Source organism: Pinus tabuliformis, chromosome 8 (assembly GCF_031772625.1).
Source record: "Pinus tabuliformis cultivar Carrire ecotype Pingquan chromosome 8, CPIR1, whole genome shotgun sequence".
Classification (NCBI taxonomy): domain Eukaryota; kingdom Viridiplantae; phylum Streptophyta; class Pinopsida; order Pinales; family Pinaceae; genus Pinus; species Pinus tabuliformis.
In genome coordinates this window covers 1,362,950,864-1,362,978,464 of record NC_142294.1, presented here as the reverse complement: position 1 = coordinate 1,362,978,464, position 27,601 = coordinate 1,362,950,864, and the positions used below count along the sequence as shown (strand labels likewise).

Genomic DNA, 27,601 nt, shown 5'->3' with positions numbered 1-27,601 from the left:
GTGTCTATTCAGTATGTGAGCTGTCTTGTTCAATTGCAGAGAGAGCAGGATATCTTGTGAGCTGATTCTTTTTGTAATCTGAACATATTTCCACTTGTATGATATTATAGAGATCGGGGTATTAGGCTGAGGCTTTCCGTAGAGTATTCTTCTATGTTTCATGTGTGATTGCTTTCTCATTCTCAGTTATATGTGTTCTATTGATCTTGCTCATATTCGATTAAGCTTCCGCAAAGTTTGTTATAGAAGTAGATCTTGTATTTTGCTTTAATGTATTGCATAATCTGTTGATCTACAGTGGGAAATTCTACAATTAACTCCTAACTGGAGTTACAAAATAGACTCTTCTAGAGTATTTTACATCATAAACACATGGCTAGCCCCTTTTCCATGAATAACGGGGGTTGACACGACATCCTCCTGAACTATAGGTGTGAAAATAGGAAGGTCAACTTCTAAGTGGCATAACTTTCGCATACGGACTCCGATTGATGCGATTCTTGCACCATTGGAAATGTTTCTGTGTGTAGAATAGCATGAAAAGGTGCACAATTATGGGGAAAAATATTACCCCCAAAAAATTTCATTTGAAGCCTCAAAACGCTCCCAAAAGGTTTAAGACCCCATTTTGCCAAACTGGGTCCCACCAATAAAAATTGTCCCGTGAGCTTATTCCTTTGTTTTTTCCACTCCAAATGAATCGAGATGGATGACAAACATTTTAATGATCCAATTTAGATCACAGCTCCCCATTTCGAGAGGATTTTGGTCTCCAAAAGCTTTTATTGAATGAGATTAGGAAATTTTTCCTCCACTGTCTCTCTGGTGTACCATGTAGCTTTGCCTGGAAGTTGTCCCTTCAACCCAATCTGCCAAAGGTCATGCTGCCCCTATCTTGTAGCTCTGGACCTCTTCTACAAAATTATATTTTTTGTCAACTCTTCCTGAGCATCTGGTGCCAAATCCTCCATAGAAGGTAGGACCTATTCCTCTTCCTAATCTAACATGGAAGGCTCATAGAGTTTCAAATTCTCTACATTCACGACTGAGTAAATGTGCATATATGGTGGTAAACTAAATCAATCGTCATTATCACCCACCTTTTCCAGTATCTCAAAGGGACCGTATCTGAGAGCCTTGATTTTCTTACCAAGCCCCTGCAGCCTCTCCTTGTTCAATTGTAGCCATACTCTGTCTCCCACCTTGATCATGTCTGGCCTTATACTACTCCTGCAATTTCTGTAGTGTTACCTGTACCTGTATATGGATTTGCCTTATCTTTTGTATAATTTTTTCAGCCCTCAAAGCATCTCCTATAAGATCTTCCCTCACTCCTCCTTGTTGTCCATATGCAATATCCAAAGGCGAAGGTGGCAAATATCCAAAACAAGTCTCAAATGGGGACTTTCCTATAAGAAGTGTGGACTGATCTATCATAAGAATGTTGTATATATACCAAATTTTCATCCTAGGTCTTCATATGCTTCTCGTTGTATCCCCTCATAAGTTGCACCAAAGTACTATTGACTACTTATGTCTTCCCATCTATATGTGAATGGAATGTTGTAGATCTCTTCAACTTCGTGCCCATCTTCTCCCACAATGTAGTCCAAAATGCACTAAGAAATATTGTATCCATGTCTAAAATGATGCTCCTTGGTATCCCAAAGTGCACCCATACCTGTCCAAAGAACAAGTTTGTTGCTTCTTGTCCACTGATGGTCTTTTTACAAGGCATCAGAATACACGTCTTGTTGAACCTATCAACTACCAGGAACAAGTAGTCATGTCCCTTCCTAGTTGTCGGTAAACCTCCCCCAAAGTCCATGGAAATGCTTTCCCAAGGACGAGTAGGTATAGGTAATGGATGATACAGACCCTGTTTCCTATTGCTAGGCTTGCTCGTACAACAAAGCATGCATCCTCTTATGAACCTAGATACTTGCTTTTGCAATATCGGGCCAATACATATACCTCTACAAGTTAGCCACGGTCTTCCCTACACCAAAGTGCCCTGCAACCTTGGAGGTGTGAGCCTCTCTAATTAGCTGCAAACACTCACCTTTAGGAACACATAGTTTATCCAGCCTGTAGGATAACCCATCCAAGAGATGGTAGTAAATGGTGTTTTCGCCATTGTGCACATGACTCTGCCTTTGCAACTGTTGATACACCTCATTGAATTCCTCATCTTCTGAATATGCTTCTATGTAGGCATGATGGGTGAATGGATCCATGTGAATAAGAGTCCCCAAAGCTATAATATTTGATGTGGGTGGCCTTGAAAGCGTATCGAACAATTTGTTTATGTTTCCCTTCTCATACTTGATCACTAAATGAAACTGTTGTGAAAACCACATCCACTTATAATGCCTAGTTTGATGTAGCTTACTCTAGGCCCGTAAGTACTGTAACAGTTGGTGATCTATGTGGATTGTTGTCTCCTTTCCCATCAGATAGTGCTTCCACTTCTTCACAACTTTCACCATGGCGTAGATCTCCTCATCATAGGTAGGGTTGTTAAGCAATGCCACATGAAAAACTTTAAAATGGTAAAATACAAGACTTCCTCCCTGCATCAAGACAACTCCCATAGCAAACCCACTTGCATCTATCGGTAATGCCAGAATTGGTGCTTCACTGATCTTCTTCTTTAACTCATTAAAATCCTTTCGTTGACCTTTCCCCACTCAAATCTCTTGCCACTTGTGTTATGGCATGGAGCGATGCTGCTACCCTTGAAAACGAGGCTATGAATTTCCTTTGGTAATGTGTTGCCCCATTGAAACTCCTAACCTCAGTAACATTAGTCGGCATAGGGAATTTCATGATGGCCTCCATCTTGGAAGGATCTATCTTCAATTCTCCTCCACTGATCACATACCCTAAATACACCAAGGACTGTTGTGCAAACTCACACTTCTTGATATTTGCTAGTAGTTGGGGCTTCTTTAATGTTTCGAGCACCTGTATCAAATGTGAAATATGCTCCTCCTAGGTTGCACTATATACTAGTGTATCATACAAATAGACAATAACAAATGAATCTATAAAAGGGTGCAGTACATCATTCATTAATCTCATAAATGTAGCTGGTGCATTACATAGGCCAAATGGCATAACTAACCACTCATACAAACATTACCTGGTTTTTAAGGTGGTCTTCCATGTATCTTCTTCTTTGACTCGAGCCTAGTGATATCCAAACTTCAAGTCCAGCTTGGTGAAATACTTTGCTTGCTGCAATTTATCTATCAGATCATCTATCCTAGGCAAGGGCTATTTGTTCTTGAGCATGATTTTATTCAACACCCTGTAATCTATACACATCCACCAAGTCCCATCCTTCTTTGGCACAATGATGATGGGTGACCCACATGGCGATGTACTTAATCGAATGACACCCTGTTCCAGCAGTTGCTGCAACTGTTTCTTCACCTCACTTACCTCTATAATAGATTTCTTGTACAGCCTGATATTTGGCAATGGGGAGTCTGGCAATAACTGGATCTTGTGCTCCACTTCTCTCTTAGGGTGTAACCCTTTAGGATCTCGGAACACATCCTTGTATGCCCGTAACAACTCCTCCAAGTGTTTTCTTTTTCTTTTTCTTTTTCTTTTTCTTTTTCTTTTTTTTTTTGCAGTACACCCCTCTAGGGATGCCTTACCTCTTATTGGCTCCTCTACATATTGGCTTTCTCTTAAAAACAACAAAACATACTTCTTGTTGGAACTGATCAATTTCTTGGCTTGGTTGGCACTTACCAGTGAAATTTTTGACTTGCCTTTGTGCGCGTTGATGATGAAAAATTTGCCATCTTTGATGAATCGATACTGGTTAATAATCCTCATGAATATTGTATCACGCGTGTACATGCGTGGACTCCAGAACACGACTCCACATACATCAAGGAGAACCACATCCAAATCTACTTCATTAATATAATCAGCACTGATAGAAAATCTAATTTTGCAATGTTTTGTGACCTTCAACTCTGCATCCTTATGTACCCATCCCAATGGATATGGGTTTGGATGATCACGAACTTCCAGCCCAAACTTCTTGACCAGATCGGCTGCAATGAGATTTTCTTGCGATCTTGAGTCAAACAAAGCATCAATCTTCATGTTCTTAACCTGTATCTTTACATGGAAGAGTTTGGTCATTTCTTTCTCTTCCTGTTGCTGAAGGCTACCCAGATTCACCTACTTTTGTACTGATGTATAGACGATCTTCTCATCCAAGTCTGAGTTGCTTTCAACTTGGTTGCTTGAATCAGTGGCCATGAGATTCTTCTTCTTATTATCTCTCTTCTTGTTCTTAGGGTTTAGCTCTTGATACAACTTCCAACACTTCTTCTTTTTATGGCCATCAATGTTGCAATGGTTGCAGTGGTTGCTAGGAGCTTTGCACTGGTGTGTTCTGGCTATCGTCGTTTTATCTTCTCCCCCTTTTTGCTTCTTCTTCCTCTCCTTTGAAGAGTCTTGTTGCTCCTTTTGCTTTGATCCACTTGATTGACTCTTTTTAGGCCTATGTTCTCCAGGTACTATGCCTGTACACAAGCCTTGTCCACCATTTTGCGCTTAAACAACATCACTTTCTCATGCAGATGGAGGTGGAGACCCCCCAAATACTTGAGGAGTACATTTGGGTTCTTTGGAGAGACACCCAACATTATAACCATCTTTTTAAATTATATGGTGTACTCCTGCATGCTTTGGCCGACTTTTTCCTAAAGTAATGCCATCGGATCCATTAGTCTTCCACGTACCCAATGGGATAAAACTGTGACTTAATGAGGGTTTTGAAATCCTCCCACTTAGTCATTGGAGGTTCTCCCTCCAACCTAAAGTTTTTTGTGTGGCTTTCCCACCAAGTCAGTGCATCCGCGCAAATGAGATCTTCTACCCTTCCTCGATCAGATAGACATTGAAATAAACTTCCAGTTGGTGTAACCAGTGGTTCAGATTCAGAGTGTCAATCTCGTTGTGATATATCTTGATATTGACTTTTGCCTCCACTTTAAATAGGGATTGGTTCACGGTACTTGATCTGTAATTGATCTAAGACAATTAATAAGGTATTACAAACTTATGTGCTTGGATGTGCCCATGTTATTTTGTGCAACGGATCGATAAGATTGCGAAATACACAGGAAATGAAGCCGTAAAAGAAAACATAATAGGCAACACATATAATCACAACAAGTTTAATAAGGAGTTCACCCAATACTCTTGGGCTACGTCTCCTGGTCTAGCCTTCAATGGTGGCCTCTCTATTATGTCTTCATAGCAGAGTTTTTACAACAGTGAGCTCAATTTGAGTCTCACACAACATATACAAATCAGTAAGACTGTACTTGGATCCCCCAAGTTTCTTTTGAGTACACAGACTCTCCTCACTAACTCTTGGTCTCTGTTGATTACAATAGTATGAGCCCAATCTGAGACTCAATACATGACAGGTGTGCAGAGGAGTTTGCTTGAACCTCTCAAGCCTTCTCTGGAGTACACAGACTCTCTGACTCTCTCTGTCTTTGTCTTAACTCTGCTCGGCATTGCCCTTGCTTCTTCAGATCAGCTCCCAACTTGCTTCTTCTCTCTTCTTTCGGCTTACTGCCTACTGCTCTTTGCTCTGTCAGTTTGTGGCTTTAAAGCCAATCTGCTTCCTGACTGTTTGTTTCCGCTTCCTGGCTTTCTGGTTCCCCTGCCTCTGTCCATTTGAATACCTCTGTCCTGCGTAATCAGTGATTGTATAACGCATCACAGGGAGGTGGCCACCTATCTCATAACGGATGAGTGCCAGTTCTCTTAGACATATTTGAAACGACGGTTTTTTCCGTTAACTCCATGAATGCCCACAAAACACGACCTTTTGCCAACGCATTGTCCATATCGGACTTCAAATCCTATATGATATTGCTTGATAATCTTGTCAAATCTGGTCCCATCGAAACGTGTCTCCATCGTTGATCTGGAGGCCCTAGATCCTACGGTTTTATCTCTCGCTTTCGTCGGGACGTGTGGCAATCGTTGTATGGAATCGGGCGTGACTTATTTGAAACCGCTTACCGCTCGAATCATGTCCAATATTCTACCGGTTTTGTGGAATCCCGCTCCGACGGAACCGAAACAATATTTTCCGTGTTTTATAATTATTTTGGGTCCAGGTGCTCGGGGCTTCTCTCCACTGAGAGGTTTTCCCTGAAAACTACCTACGCTGCTTAAATTTGTCCCTGCATTTGCTAGTTGGTGTCAGCGCTCGTTACCATGGTCCACCGCTCTGCACGCTAGATCGACGGCCCTCATTGATCTGCGTTGATCGCCATTGCAACTGTCTGAGGATTCCCTCTGATAGCTTGATATTTATAAGACTTTGAATCTTTGGCATGATTTTAAAGACTTCATGAAAACTTAGAGAGTGTTTTAGGATCCATTTGGATCAGTACTCGAACTAGATTGATCTTTTCTAGGTTCTTTCTTCGGCTGGTTATCTGCGTCTTCCTGATCTCCTGATCCCCCTTCTGATTTGTCCTTTGCATTCGAACCCCCTTCTTCTCCAAATATCCCCAACTTATTGCTTAGGGCCTCCACGAGGAGGTTTACATTGCGGTTTATATCCGCGACTTGTTCTTCGAGCCGCAAAAACCTCACCTTTGCAAGATCACGAGGTTCATTTACAGATTCGTAGCCCATGATTAGGGTTTTACAATTTTCGGCCTCGCTGATCTAGATCTCCGCAATCTCCACAAAATACCAAAGAAACCTACTCTGATACAAAATGATCCATAAACTCCTGTGGATATTCCATTGGACAATTCGTCACAACAGATATGATAATATTATATTAAAAAATATGAGATTATACATTATTACAGTTTTATTTAATTTCTAAATATGTAGATTTTACTGTAACTAGTGCATGGATGCAAATATAAATTAGTAGATTTTACTGTAACTAGTGCATGGATGCAAATATAAATCATGAAGAAAAGTAGAGAACGAATAAGGCAAGCTCACACACACATAAGAAACAAGATATGCTCTCTGGGAAACCCTTTCGGGAGAAAACCTAACTAAAAGGTGAGGCTGCTTCACTCTCTTTCTCTGTTTGGAAATATGGCTGCAAGTACAAAGAAGTAATGCTTGTGGCTCGTGGGCTGCTACAGTGCATAGATCCTCTCTGTTTGCTCTACCTCCTATCTCTCTTGGCTATCTTTGCTCAGCTATGGAACAAAATGCTCTCGAAAGAATGGAATGTCTCTTCCTCCTAGTGGCCCGATTATAACACAACCCGATAGCCTACTAGTGGTTAAGCTTGACTACATCAACTCTTAACTAGAGTTACAAAATAGACTCTTCTAGAGTATTTTACATCATAATCATGTGGCTTGACCCTTTTCCATGAATAATGGGGGCTAACGCGACATCCTCCCGAACTATAGGTGTGAAAACAGGAAGGTCAACTTCTGAGTGGCATAACTTTTGTATACAGACTTCGATTGACTCGATTATTATGTCATTGGAAAGCTTTCTGTGTGTATAATAGCATGAAAATGTGCATCATTTTAGGGAAAACTTTTACCCCCCAAAAATGTCGTTTGAAGCCTCAAAACGCTCCTGAAAGGTTTCAGACCCTATTTTGAAAAACTAGGTCCGCCAGTAAAAACAGTCCCATGAGCTGATTCTCCACTTTTTCCACTCCAAATGCATCGAGATGGACGAAAAAAATTATAATGATCCAATTCAGATCATATCTTTTTCTTCTTAAAAATATATCATTCTATCTTAAAGTTTAAGGAGTGGTAATTCATGTCAATGCATTACAAGATATGGTCAGATTCATTTCTTCTTTCTCTAGGATTGGTTCTTGGTGTATATCCTCCTCTTTTGATGTTTCTTGTTCCTTTTCTTCTTCATCTTCACAATCTATGTAGAATAATAACTTCTCTGCACACTTATGACCTTTAGTGTATTTGCTATCACAACTGTAACAAAGCCCTTTTGCTCTTTTTTCCTCCAATTTTTGTGGTTTCAACCTTGTAGGTTGTGGAAGATTAGGAGAAACAACACTTCCATATTTACAATTGTAAGTGGTATGCTTCCTTGTTGCCATAAATTTGCTTTCAACTTTTCTTGCCACCTTAAATGCCTTCTCCAGTGAATCAGGTTCCCAAAGGCGAACCTCATGTTGGATGTTATATTTAAAGTCCCTATGAAGACATAAATCCTTAGCTCCTCTAGAATATCGATAACCCTAATATTCAATTTTTGGAAGTCTTCAATGTGATCTGCCATTGAACCCTTTTGTTTGAGATTTATCAATTGGCTAAAGAAGGTGATTCTCTTTGTATCTTCATAATGTGCTATCATTTCCTCCGTAAAAATTGACAAGGTGACAAGTGGTCTAAGAGAACAAAGTCATCTATACCATACAAACTGATTAGGTTCTAAATGTAAATATGCAATACATACCTTTTGTGAGGGTTGCACATCTTGTAGATCAAAATATTGCTCCATCTATAGTATCTATGTTACAGGTCCTTACCATCAAACTTCCTCATATCTATCTTTGGAAAGTGATGGTTCTTAAACCCCACATTGGAGTCTCTAAAAGCATAATTCATATTCATTTTTCCACATCATAATTTTCATGGATTACCTTGTCACCATCGAGAAGCCTTTCTTGCAACAACTTTGTCAACCCTTCAAACTCGACATTCATCACATCCATGTCTACTTTAAAAACCTTCATGTTGCCTTTTATACCATACATATCACCTTTTATTTATGCTTTTAAACCATCCATGTCCCCTTTTAGTTCATCTTTGGTTTTTCTTTGTGAGAGCGAAATTTGTTGCACTTGGTCCCATAATTTTGATATATCATGCTACAATTCTTCCTCTTCATGCATCATAGTAGAGAATTCTAAAGGTTTAATGGGTGTAGGATTTTTTTTTGGAGGAATTTTATAACCCAATATTGATATATATGCTTCAATGTGCCATTGGAATCACTTCAAACAGATTTTTCAAGCAAAAGTTATGCAATTTTTTTTTTAAATACACACTTTTTTCTTGCTTTTAGGAGTTCGATTTTTAAATGGTTGTAACTATGTAATTTCAGATCTCCAAGGCTTGGAATTACTTCTTATGGTAGCCCTCCGAGACTTCTTTCCAGTGCCACAAGTCATGCCAAAATTGGATTCTTCAAGATAATGTTATGTCAAATCTCCCACAATGGCCTGATTATGGACTGGTTCAGTAAAGTGAACTTGTATGTAATGCTATGTTTCACCCATTGGAATTCATTTTTTTTATAAAATAGCATGAAAAGGTGCACCACTAGGGGCAAAATTTTACCCCAAAAAATGTCGTTTGAAGCCTTAAAATGCTCCCAAAAGGTTTAAGACCCCATTTTGCCAAACTGGGTCCCGCCAGTGAAAATTGTCCCATGAGCTAATTCCTCCCCTTTTTCCACTCCAAATGAATCAAGATGGATGACAAACATTATAATGATCCAATTTAGATCACATCTCCCCATTTTGGGAGGATTTTGGTCTCCAAAAGATTTTACTGAATGAGGTGAGGAAATTTTTCCTCCACCTTCTCTTTGGTGTACCATTTAGATTTGCCTAGAAGTTGTCCCTTCAAACCAATCTGCCATAGGTCATGTTGCCCCTATCTTGTAGCTCTGGACCTCTTCTGCAAAACTATATCTTTCGTCAACTCTTCCTAAGCATCTAGTGTCAAATCTTCCATAGAAGGTAGAACCTATTCCTCTTCCTAATCTAGCATGGAAGGCTCATAGAGTTTCAAATTCTCTACATTCACAACTGAGTAAATGCGCATATATGGTGGTAAACTAAGTTGATGGTCATTATCACCCACCTTTTCCAATATCTCAAAGGGACCGTATCTGAGAGTCTTGATTTTCTTACCAAACCCCTGCAGCCTCTCCTTGTTCAATTGTAGACATACTTTGTCTCCCACCTTGAATGATTTCTCTATTCTTTGTTGAGCATGTCTAGCCTTATACTTCTCCTACAATTTCTATAGTGTTTCATGTACCTTCATATGGATTTGCCTGATCTTCTGTACAAAATTTACACTGCTCTATTATAAGAATCATGTAGAAGTGTGGACTGCTCTATTATAAGAATGTTGTATATATACCAGATTTTCATCCTAGATCTTCAGATGCTTCTGGTTGTATCCCCTCAAAAGTTGCACCAAATTCCTATTGACTACTTATGTCTGCCACGGAATGTTGTAGATCTCTTCAACTTCATGCCCATCTTCTCCCACAATGTAGTCCAGAATGCACTGAGAAATATTTTATCCATGTCTAAAATGATGGTCCTTGGTATCCCAAAGTGCACCCATACCTGTCCAAAGAACAAATTTTCTACTTCTTGTCCACTGATGGTTTTTTACAGGGCATCAAAATACACATCTTGTTGAACCTGTCAATTACCACGAACAGGTAGTCATGTCCCTTCCTGGTTGTCGATAAACCTCCCCAAAAGTCCATGGAAATGCTTTCCCAAGGACGAGTAGGTACAGGTAAGGGATAATACAGACCTTGTTTCGTGTTGCGAGGCTTGTTGGTACAACAAAGCATGCATCCTCTTATGAACCTAGATACCTCCTCTTGCAATCTTGGGCCAATACACATACCTCTGCAAGTTAGCCACGGACTTCCCTACACCAAAGTGCCCTGCAACCTTGGAGGTGTGAGCCTCTCTAATTAGTTGTAAACACTCACCATTAGGAACACATAAATTATACAACCTATAGAGTAACCCATCTTGGAGATGGTAGTCAACAGTGTTTTTTCCATCATGCACATGATTCTGCCTTTGCAACTGCTGATACACCTCCTTAAAGTCCTCATCTTCTGAATATGCTTATATGTAGGCATCATGGGTGAATGGATCCATGTGAATAAGAGTCCCCGAAGCTATAATATTTGATGTGGGTGGCCTTGAAAGCATATCGGCCAACTTGTTAATGTTTCCCTTATTATACTTGATCATCAAATGAAACTACTGTGAAAACCCCATCCACTTATAATGCCTAGTCTGATGTAGCTTACTCTGGGCCTGCAAGTACTGTAACAATTAGTGATTTGTGTGGAGTATTGTCTCCTTTCCCATTAGATAGTGCTTCCACTTCTTCACAGCTTGCACCATGGCGTAGATTTCCTTATCGTAGGTAGGGTAGTTAAGTACTGCCCCATGAAAAAATTCAGAATGGTAAAATACAAGACTTCCTCCCTACATCAAGACAACTCCCATAGCATACCCACTCACATCTGTGTACACTTCAAAGGGCCATTGTAAGTTTGGTAATGCCAGAACTGGTGCTTCACTGATATTCTTATTCAACTCATCGAAAGCCTTCTGCTGACCTTTTCCCCACTCAAAAATCTTGCCACTTGCTGTTATGCCATGGAGCGGTGCTGCTACCGTTGAAAATGAGGCTATGAATTTCCTCAGGTAATGTGTTGCCCCAATGAAACTCTTAACCTCAGTAACATTAGTAGGTACCAACCATTTCATGATGGCCTCCATCTTGGAATGATGTTTGGAAGGATCTATCTTCAATTCTCCTCCATTGATCACATACCCCAAATACACCAAGGATTGTTGTGCAAACTCACACTTCTTGATATTTGCTAGTAGTTGGTGCTTCTTTAATGTTTCCAGCACCTGTGTCAAATGTGAAATATGCTCCTCCCAGGTTGCACTATGTACCAGTATATCATCCAAATAGACAATAACAAATGAATCCATAAAAGGGCGTAGTACATCATTCATTAATCTCGTAAATGTAGCTGTGCATTACATAGGCCAAGTGGCATAACTAACCACTCATACAAACATTACCTAGTTTTGAAGGTGGTCTTCCATGTATCTTCTTCTTTGAATCAAACCTGGTGATATCCAGACTTCAAGTCCAGCTTGGTGAAATACTTTGCTTGTTGCAATTGATCTATCAGATTGTCTATCCTAGGCAAGGGCTATGTGTTCTTGAGCATTATTTTATTCAACACACTGTAATCTATACACATCCGCCAAGTCCCATCCTTCTTTGGCACAATGATGATGGGTGACCCACATGGTGATGTACTCGATCGAATGACACCCTGTTCTAGCAGCTGCTGCAACTGTTACTTCACCTCACTTGCTTCTATAACAGATTTCTTGTACAACCTTATATTTGGCAATGGGGAGTCTGGCAATAACTGGATCTCGTGCTACACTTATATCTTAGGGTGTAACCCTTTAGGCTCTCAGAACACGTCCTTGTATGCCCGTAACAACTCCTCCAAGTGTTTTTTTTATTTCTCAGTACACCCCTCTAGGGATGCCTTACCTCTTATTGACTCTTCTACATATTGGCTTTCTCTTAAAAACAATAAAACATACTTCTTGTTGGAACTAATCAATTTCTTGGCTTGGTTGGCACTTACCAGTGAAATTTTTGACTTGCCTTTGTGTGCGTTGATGATGAAAAATTTTCCATCCTTGATGAGCTGATACTGGTTAACTATCCTCATGAATATTGCATCACGTGTGTACATGTGTGGACTCCCAAACACGATTCCACATACATCAAGGAGAACCACATCCAAATCTACTTCATTAATAAAATCAGCACTGATAGCAAATCTAATTTTCCATTGTTTTGTTACCTTTAGCTCTACATCCTTATGTACCCATGCCAGTGGATATGGGTTTGGATGATCACGAACTTCTGCCCCAACTTCTTGACCAGATCAACTGCAATGAGATTTGCCTACAATCCTGAGTCAAACAGAGCATCAATCTTCGTCTTCTTGACCAGTATCTTTACATGGAAGAGTTTGGTCATTTTTTTCTCTTCCTATTGCTGAAGGCTACTCAGATTCACCTCCTTTTGTACTGATGTATAGACGATCTTCTCATCCATGTCTGAGTTGCATTCAACTTGGTTGCCTGAATCAATGGCCATGAGATTCTTCTTCTTATTATCTTTCTTCTTGTTCTTCGGCTTTAGCTCTGGATGCAACTTCCAGCACTTCTCCTTTGTATGGCCATCAATGTTGCAATGATTGTAGTGGTTGCTAGGATCTTCGCACAGGTGTGTTATGGTTGTCATCGTTTTATCTTTTCCCCCTTTTTTCTTCTTCTTCCCCTCATTTGAAGCATCTTGTTGCTCCTTTTGCTTCGATCCACTTGATTGCACTCTTTTTGGGCCTATGATCTCCATGTACTATGGCTATACACAAGCCTTGTCCACCGTTTTGGGCTCAAACAACATCACTTTCTCATGCAGATGGTGGTGTACACCCCCAAATACTTGAGGAGTACATTTGGGTTCTTTGGAGAGACACCCAACATTATAACCATCTTTTTGAATTATGTGGTGTACTCCTACATGCTTTGGCCCAACTTTTGCCTGAAGTAATGCCATCAGATCCATTAGTCTTCCACGTACCCAATGGGATAAAACTGCGACTTAATGAGGGTTTTGAAATCCTCCCACTTAGTCACTGGAGTTTCTCCCTCCAACCTCAAGGTTTTTGTGTGGCTCTCCCACCAAGTCAGTGCATCCAAGTAAATGAGATCTTCTGCCCTTCCTCGATATGATAAACATTGAAATAAACTCCCAGTTGCTGTAACCAATGGTTCAGCTTCAGAACGTCGATCTCGCTGTTGTATATCTTGATATTGACTTTTGCCTCCACTTTAAATAGGGATTGGTTCACGGTACTCGAACTGGATTGATCTTTTTTGGGTTCTTCCTTCGGTAGGTTATCTACATCTTCCTGATCTCCTGATCCCCCTTCTGATTTGTCCTCTACATTCGAACCCCCTTCTTCTCCAAATATCCCCAGCTTATTGTTTAAGGCCTCCATGAGGAGGTTTACATTGTGTTTTATATTTGCGACTTGTTCTTCGAGCCACAAAAACCTCACCTTTATAGGATCACGAGGTTTTTTTACAAATTCGTCGCCCATGATTAGGGTTTTACGATTTTCGGCCTCGCTGATCTAGATCCCCACAATCTCCACAAAATACGAAAGAAACCTACTCTAACACCAAATGATCCATAAACTACTGTGGATATTCCATTGGATAGTTCGTCACAACAGATCTGATAATATTATATTAAAAAATCTGAGATTCTACATTATTACAGTTTTATGTATTTTAAATATGTAGATTTCAATGTAATTAGTGCATGAATGCGAATATAAATTATGAAGAAAAGTAGAGAATGAATAAGACAATCTCATACACACATAAGACATGAGATATGCTCTCTAGGAAACCCTTTCGGAAGTAAACCTAACTAGAAGGTGAGGCTGCTTCGCTCTCTTTCTATGTTTGGAAATATGGTTGCAGGTACAAAGAAGTAATGCTTGTGGCTCGTGGGCTACTACAATGCATAGATCCTCTCTGTGTGCTCTACCTCCTATCTCTCTTGGCTATCTTTGCTCAGCTATGGAACAAAATGCTCTTGAAAGAATGGAATGTCTCTTCCTCCTAGTGGCCCGGTTATAACACAACCCGATAGCCTACTAGTGGTTAAGTTTGACTACATCAACTCTTAACTAGAGTTACAAAATAGACTCTTCTAGAGTATTTTACATCATAATCACGTGGCTTGACCCTTTCCATGAATAATGGGGGCTGACGAGATATCCTCCTGAACTATAGGTGTCAAAACAGGAAGGTCAAATTCTGAGTGTCATAACTTTTGCATACGGACTTCGATTGACTCGATTCTTATGTCATTGGAAAGCTTTCTATGTGTATAATAGCATGAAAATGTGTGCCATTAAAGGGAAAAAATTTACCCCCCAAAAACGTCATTTGAAGCCTCAAAAAACTCCCGAAAGGTTTCAGACCTTATTTCGTCAAACTGGGTCCCGCTAGTAAAAACGGTCCCATGAGTTGATTCTACACTTTTTCCACTCCAAATGCATCGAGATGGATGAAAAACATTATAATGATCTAATTTGGTTCATACCTTTTTATTCTTGATATACCATTTTATCTTAAGAGTTTGACGAATGGTAATTCCTGTCAATACATTACAAGATATGGTCAGATTCATTTCTTCTTTCTCTAGGGTTGGTTCTTGGTGTATATCCTCCTCTTTTGATGTTTCTTGTTCCTTTTCTTCCTCCTCTTCACAATCTATGTAGAATAATTTCTTCTCTGCACACTTATGACCTTTAGTGTATTTTCTATGACAACTATAACAAAGCCCTTTTGCTCTTTTTTCCTCCAATTTTTGTGGTTTAAATCTTGTAGGTTGTGGAAGATTAGGAGAAACAACACTTCCATCTTTATAGTTGTAAGTGGTATACTTCCTTGTTGCCATAAATTTGCTTTCAACTTTTCTTGCCACCTTGAATGCCTTCTCTAGTGAATCAGGTTCCCAAAGGCGAACCTCATGTTGGATGTTATCTTTAAAGTCCTTATGAAGACATAAATCCTATGCTCCTCTAGAATATCGGTAACCCTAATATTCAATTTTTGAAAGTCTTCAATGTGCTCTGCCATTGAACCCTTTTGTTTGAGATTTATCAATTGGCTAAAGAAGGCATTGCTCTTTGTATCTTCATAATGTGTTATCATTTCCTCCATAAAAAATTACGAGGTGACAAGTGGTCTAAGAGAACAAATTCATCTATACGATACAAACCAATTGGGTTCTAAGTATAATGATGCAATACATACCTTTTGTGAGGGTTGCACATCCTGTAGATCAAAATATTGCTCCATCTGTAGTATCTATGTTACCAGATCCTTGCCATCAAACTTCCTCATATCTATCTTTGGAATGTGATGGTTCTTAAACCCCACATTGGAGTCTCTAAAATCATAATTCATATTCATATTGTCCACATCAAAATTTTCATGGATTACCTTGTCACCATCAGGAAGCCTTTCTTGCAACAATTTTGTCAATCCTTCAAACTTGACATTCATCGCATCCATGTCTACTTTAAAAATCTCCATGTTTCCTTTTATACCATCCATGTCACCTTTTATTTATGCTTTTAAACCATCCATGCCCCCTTTTAGTTCATCTTTGGCTTCTCTTTGTGAGATCGAAATTTGTTGCACTTGGTCCCATAATTTTGATATATCACGTTACAATTCTTCCTCTTCATGCATCATAGTAGAGCATTTTGAAGGCTTAATGGGTGTAGATTTTAATTTTTTGGAGCCATTTTATAACTGAATATTGTATTTATGCTTCAGTGTGCCATTGGATTCACTTGAAACATATTTTTCAAACAAAAGTTATGCAATTTTTTTTTTTAAATACACACTTTTTTCTTACTTTTAGGAGCTCGATCTTTAAATGGTTGTAACTATGTAATTTCATATCTCCAAGGCATGGAATTACTTCTTATGGTAGCCCTCCGAGTCTTCTTTCCAGTGCCATAAGTCATGCCAAAATTGGATTATTCAAGATAATGTTATGTCAAATCTCCCACAATGGCCTGATTATGGACTGGTTCAGTAAAGTGAAATTGTACGTAATGCCATGTTTCATTGTTTAAGCCATCAGCCCTTAAATTGATATACAAGAAACTATTGTCGGTCTCTTTCTATCACTTTTTACGAAATTCCAATCTGATACTTGAAGAGAAAGTTATGATGATTTTCCCTCAATCACTTGTTTGAGACTGAATTCTGGAGCATGAAAAACCCCTAACTTCTTAGGACCATATCTCAATAAATATAGTGAACCAAGATCTGAAATTGGGGCACAAAAATCATCATGATTTCAGCTCCACGGGGTCGCAATTTGATATTATGAAGTTTAGTTGAAAAAAAAATTCTAGTGAAAATGCCACGATGGCCTATTTGAAGCGGCGAAACCCTAGAATCGAAAGCTCTGATACCAAATGTTATGCAACCAGGTCAAAAAATAGAAGGAAAGATAGATCAACGGCTTAAAAACTATCCTCTTCGAGGGGGAAACCTCCTTTAAATTACATAAATGAACATTTCTTGGTTGATACAAATGAGAAGACCTCCTTTGCATATATAGGAGTCTAAGGGGTTACAGTATAATCAGAGCCTACATAACAATAATAATGTAAGGGCACAACAATAATAATAGTGGTGGGCTTCTATGGGGCACAACAATAATAATATGGGTTCTATATGGGCACAACAATATTAATAATAAGAGGGGTATACTAACAATAACAATAAGGGAGTTACACTAGTATTATAGGGAGCTAACAATATGTGTATAGATGTTGTTGTAGATACCGCAATAAGTTGTGTTATAAAGCTCCAATAAGCGGTATGATTGTCATGATTTTTATGTTGGTCATGGTTTGCAGTAGTTTTTCATTGTAAATACTACATCTAGTTGTGCTATAAAGTTCCATGGGCAATGTGTTTTATTTTCAGCGGTTTGTTGGTCATAGGTGTTAGTAAACACCATGGATGGTGTTCCCCCAAGGGGGAGGGGTTTGTAACAGCCCCTGGTAATGTTGGGAAAAAGCATAGTGATGGGTATCGTTGGTGATTAATTAATGTCTATGGAAATTGGCAAAGTCATTGGTATTTAAAGGAAAAGTGGCATTAATTGGCATCTTATTTATGAAAATAAATGAAAGTAAGAGAAAAGGAATGTGAAAAGACACAAATTTTCATGAGAGGGAAATTGAAGGAAAACTGAAGAAAATAGAGGCCTCAATGATAAAAATAGTTCTAAGGATTAGTTGTTATCCTTTTGACAATTTTTTGGTGGAGCTCTCTTCTATTCTCTCATTCTCTCATACTCTTGCACACTTAGAGTATTCTTGGAGCACTTTGGCATATATTGGATTTGGAGAAAGAAGGAAAAGGAAAGCAGGAAGGCACAAGGGAATATGTGGATCAACAACTACAACTGGATTTCTTGGCAGGTAACCAATTGCATGTGTGATTTCCTTATTGATTTCTGGATGTGTGGTATATGCATATGATTTTATGCTTATGTGCGTTAAGAAATCAAGGGCAGCGATGTGTGTTGATTTTATGCTTGTTGATATTCTTTTAATTCAACTTGTAGTTCTTATGATTATTAGCTTCTTATTCTAATGTTATTACAATTTTCTAATCGTCAAATAAATACTAAACAAAAGGAGATTAGTAGAACACAGTAGGCACCAGATATAGGCTACTAGCAAAGGCCAAAACCTATCATAGAGAGGAAAACCCACAAATAATTCTTCTCTTCTTATAGAATCTTCAAATGATGAATTCCAAGACCTTTAGACCCAATACAAAGACCCCTCCATGACCAAGTCATCCTTCCTTCTTGATGATCTTTCCTTACACAGCTTTCAACAACAAACTTCGACCTTCCAGCAACTTCGACTCCCAACAATAATTTCACCCTTCACTACAAGTCTGCAATGTTCGGGCCCTCCTACAGTAGTTGTAGCTTCGCACACGTGGGAGAGAGAGGCTATTTTTCACCTTATTTCTTCTTCGTTTGGATTACTTCTTCTTCCTTAGATAAATGGATTATGTGTCTTGTTCTTTCATCCGAGATTTTTGCCTTCCTTGGAGATCTGAAATTTCGTCCTTGATGCTGCAAAAACCCTAGTTTCCCCTTTGCACATGTGACAGAGTTTGACCTAAAAACTTTCAAATCTTTTATTCCTTGACTTTTCCTTCTCTCCTCTTTCTTGTTCTTCTCTTTGTGATCGAACTTGGTTGGATGGTTCTCCAAATGATGTCAAGTTCTTCTTATAAAGAGGCTTCTTAGGAGGTCAAATTTCCCTTCATGGGGCTGACTTGATCTCTTGTAGACCAACTTGGCCTTAGAGGGATTTTTGACACAAATTTGACTCAAATAAATTCTTTTGAATTGTTACATGATACTCAATGGGGTCTATTACATATGACAATGACTCTTGACTCCTTGACTATATGACAAATCCTAGAAGCAAATAATGGGTGCTTTGACCTAGAAAAAATTGACTTTGAGCATGAAACCCATGTTATAAAATAACAATAATATTTTGTCTTTTCTCTTTTACATCAAATACATAAAACAAATGAAGGTCTAACCTAGTTACATATTTCAACACTTCCTCTTAACTAGGGGGGTATTCATAATGCATACATACTACTTGGACATTCTCATACTGAAAAATTCTCATAAGAAGAGTTGGATTGGTAACCCATCTCATAAGTTATCTTCTCTGCTTATATTAGTGCATCTCATCATATCAACCAGCTTTGTCACATATCAAGGCCTTGACTAACAAATTTATCTCTCCACTAGATTAGAGCACAATTTTGGGGAGACAATGATATTTAGACACCATCATCATTGTCTCTCAAGGCACATACCCCATTTGGATGTTCACAAGGTTTGTCCTTTTAGGACCATTTCTATCTTTGATTTACACATCCTCAAGGAATTTCCTCTTTGACTACTCTTACCTATTGTATGCCCTACCTCATCCTCAAAGAGTATCAATATTGGTTTCATATGCTTACCCGATCCTCCATTCTTGTTTCATGACGTGAAGAGAATAATAATGTGTCTATCTCTCCCTCTCAACTAGGGAAGATCTACTCATTCATTTACATGAAAGGAATATACCCAAGCTCCCTCTTAACTAGGGAACTGTTTCCAACAACAACTATCTGCTCTTTGGTGGAAATCATGGTACTATCAACTGCTTGTAGGGATCCTCTTTTTGCATCATCATGTCTTGAATAAACTTCAACTTCTTTCAACGTGGAGCCATCTTCTTTCATAACATCCTAGTAGGGTTTCAGTCATCTTCTACATCACTTTTCCTTTCCTTTTTCAATGAAACATAGTCTTGAACCAAGTCATGTCATCTTCTTTTCATCGGAAAGTAACATTCTTTGTCATCATATGGTTGTCCTTCATACTGCTACCTCTTCCAAGTTCTGTTCCTTCTAGAGTTATCTATCCAATTTTATGTGTGCTAGTTGTAGGTGAATTACTACAATCTTCTATTGGCATCCTTGCTCCAATCCAACCTGGTACTTTCTTTAAAAAATCAAAATGTGAACTTCAAAAACAAAATTACCTCTTTAGGATGGCCCTTCGTCATAACATCTGCTTTAGCAACCTCAACATCCTACATATTGTATGAATCTATCTCAAAGACATTACCAAGTTTCTCCTTTTTCATCATACTTATCAAGATCTTCATAACTTCTCCATAGAGATTTCATAGCTAATCCTTCTAATAGTTATCAGATGTTGATTACTCACTCCATCTCAAGTGGCTATTGGTAAATCTTTACTAACTCTTTTTTCAACTTCTTAATATACTGCTTCCTCGGGATCATACATAGCTCCTTTAGCATAGGAAAAATGGTTGCCAACCACCTCATATTATTCATGAGGTCTTGTAATGTTGATTCCATCATGTCATCATGTAGAAGAGTTCAAGGCATGTTGTATTTATGCCTTCATGTATCATTCAGAAGGAAGAGTTTCCTTCTTCTTCAATCATGCTTATGTGTTAATTTTAGGTATGTTCTATGCTTAGAGCGATTTATTTCAATTTTCACAGTTAGCTCTATATCTTTTCCAAATTAGCAATCACATCAGCATTAAAGTAAACTGCAGATAGAACATAAACATAAATCGTAGAAGACAAGCCAAGACAAGAAGACACAAGATGTGGCGCTAGCCAGGGAAAAACACTAATGTGGGGAAACCCTTGATCAATTCTTCTTATATGTTCTTCAATAGTTCAGCAGAGAGAGAGAGAGATAGTATGTTTACAACAGAAGTCAACACTTTGACTTATCTAGATAAGAGCATAGATCATCTCTAAGAAGATGATACATGAGATCAGTTGAAGACATGTTGCTTCAACTGATTCTCCAAGGTGACTCCTTCACCTATCATTGAGCTGCATTTCGTCATCATGTTGCACCTCACCGCGCTGCACCATGTTGCACCCATCATCACTATGCTGCATCTCATCATGCTTCATTAATCATGATTGTATCCATCACTGTACTGCATTATGTGCCATTGCTGCATCATGTTGCCATCCTGACCTATGTGTTGGTTGCACCTTGCTTACTTGTTGTCCCTTGCTTGCTTTTCTTCCTAGCATGCTTCTTGTCCTTAGCATGCTTCTTGTTGCATGCTAGTTGTCTCTTGCATGCTAGCTGTAACATTGCATGCTTGGTGTATTTGCTGCTAAGTACATACAACTGTCCCAATATTAGTTAGTTGTTCCTTGCATGCTGCTCTCCTTCGGACACAGATGCTCCGGCTGTTCCGGTAGTTCTCAGTGGTTTTGGTAGTTCTAGCTGTTCCCGACAGTTCTAGCAGTTTCGGCTGTTCCCGGCAGTTCCCGGCAGTTCCAGCTTTTCCAGCAGTTCTGGCATTTTCGACAGTTCCAGCTTTTCCGACAGTTCTGGCTTTCCGGCTTTTCGGGCAGTTCCGACAGTTCTGGATTTTCCGACAGTTTCGGCTCTTTCGGCAGTTCTGTCTTTTCCGACAATTTCGCCTTTTCCAGCAGTTCCGGCTTTTCCGGCAGTTCCAGCGTTTCCGATAGTTTCGGCTTTTCGATAGTTTCGGCTTTTCCGGACTTCCAACAGTTCCAGCTTTTCCACTTTTATGGCTTTTCCGGCAGTTCCGACTTTTCCGGCAGTTCCGACTTTTCCGGCAGTTCCGGCTTTTCCGAAAATTATGACTTTTCTGATAGTTCTGGATTTTCTGGCTTTTCTAGCATTTCTGTATTTTCCGACAGTTCTGACTTTTCCGGCAGTTTCGACTTTTCCGGCAGTTCCGACTTTTCCGACAATTCTTGCAGTTCTGGTTTTTCCAGCTTTTCCAACAGTTCCAGCTTTCTGCCCTCTGGATCAGGGCAGCATTATCCCTTAGGATCTCTCCTCCTACTAAAACCCAAAGACAAGTAGAGAGAGGAAGAGATCCCAAGTGTGTGTTAAAATGACTTGAAGGCCACCTCTATTTATACTAAAACGTTGAGCACATGTGGGGTTTATTTGGTTGTTGGTTGACCTTGACGAATTGTCTTATAACACAAATAAATTCATAACTCCATGAATACTTATCGGAATTGGATGATCTTTAGATCAATCCTACACCTCTCGATGAGGGGATCCAATAAAAATATCAGCTGCCATAAATAAGATGACCCACATGGAGTTTGGCCCTAGTTGCCAATTTTAACACTCCCTCTCAACTAGGGAGAACTCCATCTGCTGATCCATATGTCTGACTGTACTATCTCTACCATCAGTGCCCTGCACTGCTTTGCTTTGCTCTGATCTGCTCTGCTCTACTCTACTGAACCATGGGGAAGAAGAATTGATCGAGAATGTCTCATACCATTCTCTACTGACCCTAAGTCAATTTCATCTGAAGAGAGTGTGTCACATCACTCTTACTGACCCGAAGTCAGATTTATTGATCCAAGATCAATATCACAAGAGAGTGTCTTAAACCACTCATACTGATCCCAGATCATTGTCACAAGAGAGTGTCTCAAACCACTCATATTGATCCCAGATCAGATTCATTGATCCTAGATCAATTTCAAAAGAGAGTGTCTCAAACCACTCATATTGATCCCAGATCAGTTTCATTGATCCCAAATCAATGTCACAAGAGAGTGTCTCAAACCACTCATACTGATCCCAGATCAATGGAGGTCATCCTAGCATAGGGAGTACAGTAGATACAACGATGCATCCATCGATAGAACTATTATGGTCCCTATCCTCATTTCCCTGCTCATTGATCAGATGAGAGGTACTTCCCATGAGTCCCAGATTGCATGGGTAGGATGCCTCGACAAGAGAACTAATCATCTTGTCCACAGGAGAACGAATCATCCTATCCAGTGGATGCCACAGAGAACTAATCATCCTAGCCTATAGGAGAACTAATCATCTTGTTCCACAGTTGCCACGGTAGAACTAATCATCCTAGCCCACAGGAAAACTAATCATCCTGGCCCACAAGAAAACTAATCATCCTGTTCCACAGTTGCCATGAGAGAACTAATCATCCCAACCCACAGGAGAACTAATCATCCTGTTCCATAGTAGCCACCGGGTATCACAGGGGAAGGTTGAACCTGTCATCCCATACATAGTGCACCACCAAGGGAGGGTGAGTCGGCTTGTGGTGGTATGTTGCTCCAGTAAGTACCACAAGCCCCCCAGAGTTCCCAGAGCTCAATGCATGCAACATGCAGGACCCTTATAAGAAGGTCTCTCAACGACTCCAAGTCATTTGGAAAGTCATAGAATTGACCTTTCCCCAGAATTTTGACAAAATGTCTACGACTTGTACATCAGTCTCAATGCAATGGAACCTCCTCGCTCATCGACTTACCATATCCCAGATAAGGCAGTATCTGATGTCTATCTGCTGGAGCAATCATCGAATACGGGATTCCTCAATAATCAAATCCCACCTCTGGTTGTCACAGAGAATCACAGTGGTATTCATCATGTGTACAAACAACTCACTTAAGAGCTTCTACAACCATGTAGCTTCACACGAGATCATACTCATAGCTATGTATTCGGTCTCGGCGGTGCTTATAGCAACCGACTTCTGCTTCCTACTCATCCATGATATCGAAGCAGAATCCAAAGAGAACCAACACTGAGAAGTGCTCTAGTGATCCTCCACACTGTCTACCCAGTCAGCATTCGAATAATCATGCAGTTTCATATTTCCGGCAGTGTATCTCAATCCATGAGAGATTGTGCCCTGAAGATATCTCATAAGATTCTTGGCACCAATCCAATGAGGCTCAACCAAATATGAGCTCACCATGCTAACTGCAAAACATATGTCCAGAGGGGAGTTCACCAAGAACATCAATGCGAATGAGTTTATGAAACTTAGAGGCATTTCCCAAATCTAGTTCGACATCACCACCATATAACTTCTGAAAGTTAAGATCCTCGAGGTAGTCACAGGCTTGTAGTTTATCATTCCACATCTGGAATCCAACTCCCTCTTACTTCTGCAAATGAGAGGGTCTGCACCTGTCAGAAATAGGTCGTCCTCATAAGGTGCCGGTATGAGAGGTCTATCATCCACAACCTTCGGGTAATGGTTTGGATCAATTTCACTCCTAGTGAATCTTAGCTTCATTAGACAGCTATCAACCCTCTCATACTACGCCCAAGGTGTTTTACTTCAAGCCATAGAGGGCTTTCTTCCACCTGTATACATGAGATTCCCGATCATGAATATAAAACTCCTCAGGTTGTTCCAAACCTGTGGACCTACTGCATGAGGGGAATGGTCCCCTTATAAGATTTTCCTTCGGTACATCTCAAACATGTACCTTCATGCTCTACCTAAATTCAGACATCCCTATCACCATCTGACTCACATCGGGTAGGGCCCCATAGGTATACATCCAGTGTTATAGATGCGATATTTCAATTGATATGATCTCTAATGGACCATCTTGCAACTTGATACAAATTGCCAACCCAAAACCCATGAGAAAAAGAATCTTTGAAAATTCTATTTTTTTTTAACGCGTACCTTTCCATCGATGAATGCCACCCTAAAACCTTTGACTTCCATTTCCGAGATGGACACCAGGTTCTTCTTGCGATTAGCTACATAAAAGAGATTTTGTAAATGAATCGAGTTACCCTCATTTAATTGAGGGGTAACATTCCCTACACCCTTTCAGGGATAGGTGGCATCTACTCCAAGTATAATCCCACTGTTGTTTCCGTCTCTACCAAGTTCGAGAGAGCACCTTCTATCTGATGAGGTGCCTTGAAGCACTATGATCAATAAGCCAGATTCCCAAAGAATCTGAAGGAGAGGGCCAATACAAGATAACACTTGTTTATATTATCAGAAACAACATTTGATTCTTCATACCTGGGGTTCCTTGCTTTCTCTGAAGAGTCAGTCATTTCCTTGATGACCTGCATTACCTGTCATTCCTTTGATCATTGAAGATGTCCCTGGAATGATTGTTATCATCATCAAGTGATGTGTCCCTACCTCAGACACTCCTTCGCATAATGCCCTAACTTATTGCAACCAAGGCATCTGCCTTTCCTTCCACCCTTAAATCGAACTTCCTAATGAAGTGATCTTTAGGTAGGCCATCAGAAACTTTCGTTGTGCCATTTTGATAATATTCCTTGCTTCGACTTCACCCTTAGTGAATTTGAAGAGGGATGAGGAATCCACTTATCCTTTTGTCCTTTCCAAACTGTCTTCGGTGATTACTCTTTCACTCTTGCTTGGCCATTGCCTTCACCTCAGCTCTGATACCATGTTAATTTTAGGTATGTTCTATGCTTAGAGCAATTTATTTCAATTTTCACAGTTAGCTCCATATCTTTTCCAGATTAGCAATCACGTCAGCATTAAAGTAAACTGCAAATAGAACATAAACATAAATCGCAGAAGACAAGCCAAGACAAGAGGACACAAGATGTGGTGCTAGCCAGGGAAAAACCCCAATGTGGGGAAACCCTTGATCAATTCTTCTTATATGTTCTTCAATAGTTCAACAGAGAGAGAGAGATAGTATGTTTACAACAAAATTCAACACTTTGACTTATCTAGATAAGAGCATAGATCATCTCTAAGAAGATGATACATGAGATCAGTTGAAGACATGTTGCTTCAACTGATTCTCCAAGGTGACTCCTTCACCTATCGTTGAGTTGCATTTCGTCATCATGTTGCACCTCACCGCGCTGCACCATGTTGTACCCATCATCACTATGCTGCATCTCATCACGCTTCATTAATCATGACTGTACCCATCATTGTACTGCATTATGTGCCATTGTTGCACCATGTTGTCATCCTAACCTATGTGTTGGTTGCACCTTGCTTGCTTGTTGTCCCTTGCTTGCTTGTTGTTCCTAGCATGCTTGTTGTCCTTAGCATGCTTGTTGTTGCATGTTGGTTGTCCCTTGCATGCTACCTGTAACATTGCATGCTTGGTGTATTTGATGCTAAGTACCATACAATTATCCCAATGTTAGTTAGTTGTCCCTTGCATGTTGCTTTCCTTTGGAGACAGATGCTCGAGTTGTTCCGGCAGTTCTGGTTGTTCCCGGCAATTCCTGACAGTTCCTCCTTTTCTAGCTTTTCTAGCAATTCCGACTTTTTCGGCAGTTCCGGCTTTTTCGGCTTTTCCAACAGTTTCTGCTTTCTGGTTTTTCTGCTTTTTCGGCTTTTCTAGCTTTTCCGACAGTTTCGGCTTTTCCTGCAGTTCGGCAGTGCTGACTTTTCCGGCAGTTCTGGCTTTTCTGACAGTTTCAGCTTTTTCAGCAATTCCGCTTTTCCGACAGTTCCAGCTTTTCTGACTTTTCCGGCTGTTCCAGTTTTTCTGGCTTTTCCAATAGTTCTGGCTTTTCTGGCTTTTCCGGCAGTTTCGGCTTTTCCAGATTTTATGACAAGTCCAGTTCCAGATTTTTTGGCTTTTCTGGTAATTCTGGCAGTTCCCGCTTTTTCGTCAGTTCCGGCTTTTCCGGCAGTCTCGACTTTCTGCCCTCTGGATCAGGGCAACGTTATCCCTTAGGATCTCTCCTCCTACTAAAAACCCAAAGACAAGTAGAGAGAGGAATAGATTCCAAGTGTGTGTTAAAATGACTTGAAGGCCACCTCTATTTATACTAAAACGTTGAGCACATGTGGGGTTTATTTGGTTGTTGGCCGACCTTTACGAATTGTCTTATAACACAAATAAATTCATAACTCCATGAATACTTATCGGAATTGGACAATCTTTAGATCAATCCTACACCTCTCAATGAGAGGGATCCAAGAAAAATATCAGCTGCCATAAATAAGATGACCCAGATGGAGTTTGGCCCTAGTTACCAATTTTAACATTATGAGATAGAGCCTTCTAACCATCCTATCTGCAACCATGAGATGATATGACTTCATCTATCTATTAATAGTTACCAAACATATGCATACCTCTTTATTTCATGCGATCATCTAAACTTCCTCTAGCAGCTTCCTTTCCTTACTTGAAAATGCTTCAACTAACTTGTCATGATCCACTATTCTATCACCATAGCTTCTTCCTTCTAAATTGTGAATCCCACACTAGGTGTAATGTAGAATATCTATGTGACACTTACTTCTTCTAAGTAGAGGTGAACCCTTGTAACAAATATTACAATGGAGGATCTTCATGATCCTCATTATGCAGATGCTTATTTCTAATGATGATGAGCTGTGATGTTCTTCTTTTTTATCTATCTTGCTAGATGACATGCTCCAACCATACAAATTGCTACTTCAGCTATCCTTTTATACTTCTAATATGATGCCATCTTAATTTTTTTTAATGCATCTTGTGATGCTTCCTACCATGACTTGCTAAATTCTATATACTTGAAAACGAACTGTATGTGAGACCTTCAATAGTAGAGGTCTTTGACTTCTTCCTTCTTTGACTTATTTTCTTTTGGTTCTTGTACTTCTTTGGTTACATGGGATTCACTTATTTCTTTCCTTTCTTGTTACCTTTATTGAGTTTAGGGAAATTCCTCTTGAAGTTCACATATTCATTACATTATGTC

The 27,601-nt window shown here is 39.6% G+C and overlaps 1 pseudogene; it reads left to right on the top strand.

Annotated features, from left to right (window-relative positions):
* The window catches only part of LOC149240555 (uncharacterized), a 109,621-nt pseudogene extending 82,363 nt beyond the window's left edge, over nucleotides 1-27,258 (top strand).
* Nucleotides 27,259-27,601: the final 343 nt, after the last annotated feature.